General features: G+C 52.4%; 1 non-coding gene across 1 annotated transcript in view; it reads right to left on the reverse strand.

The window, feature by feature from the left end:
* The window catches only part of LOC126434293 (small subunit ribosomal RNA), a 1,911-nt gene extending 1,721 nt beyond the window's left edge, over positions 1 to 190 (reverse strand). The window contains exon 1 of the ribosomal RNA XR_007579115.1: positions 1 to 190. This exon is cut by the window's left edge and continues 1,721 nt beyond it. This is a non-coding gene — a ribosomal RNA (small subunit ribosomal RNA).
* Between the last annotated feature and the right edge of the window lie 4,810 nt (positions 191 to 5,000).

The following is a 5,000-nucleotide window of genomic DNA, read 5'->3' on the forward strand; positions in this document are numbered from 1 at the left end:
GTCGGGACTCTGTTCTGCATGTATTAGCTCTAGAATTACCACAGTTATCCAAGTAACGTGGGTACGATCTAAGGAACCATAACTGATTTAATGAGCCATTCGCGGTTTCACCTTAATGCGGCTTGTACTGAGACATGCATGGCTTAATCTTTGAGACAAGCATATGACTACTGGCAGGATCAACCAGGGAGCTGCGTCAACTAGAGCTGAGCAGCCGGCCGCCCGGGAGTGTGTCCCGGGGGCCCGCGCGAACACGCAAGCGTCCGCTCAATTATTCTGCAAACAGGAGGAGGCTGAGCTCCCCTGCACCATACACCTCGAAACCCTCTCAGGTCCCGGCGGCGCGCAGCGCCGTCCTAAGTACTTGGTCGGGTTCGAGAGAGGCGCAATCGCCCGGAGTTTGGCGAGTAGACGCTTTAGGTGCGACCACCCGTGCTCCCAACTGAGCTTGCCGCTGCCGACAGAGGCCCGGGAGCGTGCTGTCGTGGCATTGCCGGCGGGAGACAACACGCGCCACCTACGGTGACCGGCAGCTCCAACGCCAGCGCCACAGAAGGACAAAAGCCCCACTTGGGTGCCGAAGCGAACTCTCCCAGCACAGCGCACGCGCCAACACGTCCGCACAGCTGCGATACAAACCACCTGCGAGAACCGCAGAGGCGACCGAGCAGCAGACGGCGTCGCGGCGCCGAGCGCCGGGCGGCGGCGCATCCTCAGCGCACACAGTCCTCAATCGGACCAGCACACTGCAGATGTCCACCGCGCTTCGCACCGGGCCCGCGAGGACCTACTTTGGCCGCACGGCGCCGCGTGCAGGGTGCGCCGGCGCGCAGCTGCGCCGCCTGCCGCCTCCGTCGGCCGGCGCGCCTGCCAGTGGCCGCCCCCACCAGCCGGCTGTAGCGCGTGCGCCCACGCACCGCGCGGCCAGCACGCCGGGAGGCCCCCCCTCACCGGCCGGGGCCGGTCCCACCCAGCCACCGCCGCGTATCGCTTCACACCCACATGCCATTCACGTTCGTGGGCATGGTGGGTATCGCTGAAACAACCGGTTGGTAGCTCAACCGATCGTCGCCATCACTGATTCACCTCTAGCGAGAACAACCGCACCACAACGGTTTACCAGTTGTTCATTTGCGTAACGTCACCAGCAAACGTAGGCGTCCATCGCCATTTGCAAATTCAACGATTGTTGCATGCCTGTGTCAGGTGTCACGACACACTATGTCTGCCCACATACACGCAACAACATGTGCACGCTTCGCAAACACGTGGAAGGTGGCCCCCGTACGTATGCGATGTCCATTGCGCGAACGACTGTCAACCGGCCTCTGTCGCATGTCGCAGATGTGGAACGCAGTGCACCATGCTATCACGGTGTGTGAGAAGAGACGACAACGTCTGACAACACGCGCCACTACATCAACAGACGGCTCATGCTGATCGCCATCCAGGGCATACCACACTGCAATCCAGCTCTTATAGGGAGACGACACGTAGCTGCGTGCACAACATTTGGACCGCATGGTTCGCCGTTGTTGGCGCAGTCGTTGTACGGTCACATGTACCACGATGTATCATTCAGTACATGAGGACCAATGTGCAGTACAGTGTGTGATTTGGACGTACAATATCAGCGGACAGTTGACACAGGCCATACCACAGCGTAGGCTAAGTGCTTCGCCATGCGAATGCCAATGAACAACTGCGAATGCCAATGAACAACTGCAAAGGGCATTGAGCATGTACGTCATGCTGCCATCCACATTACAGTGTATAGCTGCAAGGTGTTTAACATGAAGCGATACACTGGGGACCGGGCAGTGCGAGTAGCAAACTATATTGCGGGGGTTGCAGTTAGGCAACACTACACTAATTTAACGCGTCGTATGACAATTACAGAGCAGGTTAAGGCCCAACGTGTGTTGGGTTAAGGCCCAACGTGTGTTGGGTTAAGGCCCAACGTGTGTTGGGTTAAGGCCCAACGTGTGTTGGGTTAAGGCCCAACGTGTGTTGGGTTAAGGCCCAACGTGTGTTGGGTTAAGGCCCAACGTGTGTTGGGTTAAGGCCCAACGTGTGTTGGGTTAAGGCCCAACGTGTGTTGGGTTAAGGCCCAACGTGTGTTGGGTTAAGGCCCAACGTGTGTTGGGTTAAGGCCCAACGTGTGTTGGGTTACAGCGCAATATGGGTTACGTTAAGGGGCAATATAGGTTAGGTTAAGGTACGATATAGGTTAGGTTAAGATACGATATAGGTTAGGTTAAGATACGATATAGGTTAGGTTAAGATACGATATAGGTTAGGTTAAGATACGATATAGGTTAGGTTAAGATACGATATAGGTTAGGTTAAGATACGATATAGGTTAGGTTACGGCGCAACATAGGTTAGGTTACGGCGCAACATAGGTTAGGTTACGGCGCAACATAGGTTAGGTTACGGCGCAACATAGGTTAGGTTACGGCGCAACATAGGTTAGGTTACGGCGCAACATAGGTTAGGTTACGGCGCAACATAGGTTAGGTTACGGCGCAACATAGGTTAGGTTACGGCGCAACATAGGTTAGGTTACGGCGCAACATAGGTTAGGTTACGGCGCAACATAGGTTAGGTTACGGCGCAACATAGGTTAGGTTACGGCGCAACATAGGTTAGGTTACGGCGCAACATAGGTTAGGTTACGGCGCAACATAGGTTAGGTTACGGCGCAACATAGGTTAGGTTACGGCGCAACATAGGTTAGGTTACGGCGCAACATAGGTTAGGTTACGGCGCAACATAGGTTAGGTTAAGGCGCAACATAGGTTAGGTTAAGGCGCAACATAGGTTAGGTTAAGGCGCAACATAGGTTAGGTTACGGCGCAACATAGGTTAGGTTACGGCGCAACATAGGTTAGGTTAAGGCGCAACATAGGTTAGGTTAAGGCGCAACATAGGTTAGGTTAAGGCGCAACATAGGTTAGGTTAAGGCGCAACATAGGTTAGGTTAAGGCGCAACATAGGTTAGGTTAAGGCGCAACATAGGTTAGGTTAAGGCGCAATATAGGTTAGGTTAAGGCGCAATATAGGTTAGGTTAAGGCGCAATGTAGGTTAGGTTAAGGCGCAATGTAGGTTAGGTTAAGGCGCAATGTAGGTTAGGTTAAGGCGCAATATAGGTTAGGTTAAGGCGCAATATAGGTTAGGTTAAGGCGCAATATAGGTTAGGTTAAGGCGCAATATAGGTTAGGTTAAGGCGCAATATAGGTTAGGTTAAGGCGCAATGTAGGTTAGGTTAAGGCGCAATATAGGTTAGGTTAAGGCGCAATATAGGTTAGGTTAAGGCGCAATATAGGTTAGGTTAAGGCGCAATATAGGTTAGGTTAAGGCGCAATATAGGTTAGGTTAAGGCGCAATATAGGTTAGGTTAAGGCGCAATATAGGTTAGGTTAAGGCGCAATATAGGTTAGGTTAAGGCGCAATATAGGTTAGGTTAAGGCGCAATATAGGTTAGGTTAAGGCGCAATATAGGTTAGGTTAAGGCGCAATATAGGTTAGGTTAAGGTGCAATATAGGTTAGGTTAAGGAGCAATATAGGTTAGGTTAAGTTACAATAGAGGTTAGGTTAAGGCGCAATATAGGTTAGGTTAAGGTACAATATAGGTTAGGTTAAGGTACCGTATAGGTTAGGTTAAGGTACCGTATAGGTTAGGTTAAGGTACAGTATAGTTTAGGTTAAGGTACAGTATAGTTTAGGTTAAGGTACACATTGTTGTAAGGAAAGGTGTAATGGGGGGGGGGGGGGCGGCCGGTCGGTTTGTTGATTGTGATTATAGTAAGTGGATGCCTGCGGCATCATCTGATTTGCCACGTCAGGATACACCTTTGGCTCATGACAGGCGGCGCTCCGATTCCATGCTTGTGGGAGACCTGTGTCTTTCATTCCTGCCATTGTTTGTGTGCTGTGAGAGGAGGCAGTATTGTGATGTTGGGTGCACCCCTGTGTAGGACATGTGTGGGTGTTGGTGGCTTAGCTGAGCAATGGTGGTTGTCGGGAGGGTGGGATATTCCGTTTTCTGAGTGGACCTCCCAGTCTGGTTATGACAGTGTGGATTGTCTCATGTGGCGGAGAGGATGCACTGGGTGTTGTTCCACGCTGGTGCTTACATATTGTCTGTGTGCGTGTTACAGGCGGAGAGTAGTGCGTGATAAGAGTGTGTGGCTGACGTGTGGTTGTGATTGTGAGCAGAGTCTTTCAGCATGTATACGGACAGTTGTATATATTATCTGTATTCTGATGGGTCTATCTATTACTAATCAGCGCCATGTATACGTTTAATCCGGTTCCAGTCGAAACTGTTGTATCTCTGTACATTAGTGCCACGGCGAGCGCGCTATGTAGCTACTCGTCTCGGCAGCTTCCACCGGTGTATGGCAAATGATTATAAGCAATGAGTCGAGTCGTCAATACCGATAGTGTGACGTCACATGTCTGGGGTGGGGGACGCTGCGCCCTTCCGGTGGGTCATGGCCTAGAAAGACGCTCCCCACGCAGGGGGGCTTGGACTGTCATAAACTCTTCCGAGTAATATACTTGCCGTACGTTTTTGCGACTGCGAGTGCAACGCCCACCGGTACCGACATGGATGGAGCGCCTTCTAGCTGACCGCTCAGCATCGGCATTCGTACAGAGAGCAACGCGATCGCGTCTCTAGCTCGTAACTGGTACAGCTCGCAGCTCATGTATAGGGACAGCGGGAATGTCGCATATTGGACATAACTCTTCATGAAACGCAAGTTATAGGGGTGGATTGCACATTGCGACTGCGGGAAAAGTCCGCCGTTCATCCGCTGGAGTTGCGAGTTCGGCGGTTGGGGTGGGGCGCCGGTGGAGTGATTGCCGGTCGACGATTTCGTGCGGCAGAGGCGCTGGCGTTGGGGTGCTGTGGTCGACAGAGGACGCAGGCTTTGTGGGTGGGGTCGAAAGATGGGCACTGTGGGCCCATCGCTGTCTTAGTCGGCTTGG

Source organism: Schistocerca serialis, unplaced genomic scaffold (genome assembly GCF_023864345.2).
Source record: "Schistocerca serialis cubense isolate TAMUIC-IGC-003099 unplaced genomic scaffold, iqSchSeri2.2 HiC_scaffold_1185, whole genome shotgun sequence".
Classification (NCBI taxonomy): Eukaryota; Metazoa; Arthropoda; class Insecta; order Orthoptera; family Acrididae; genus Schistocerca; species Schistocerca serialis.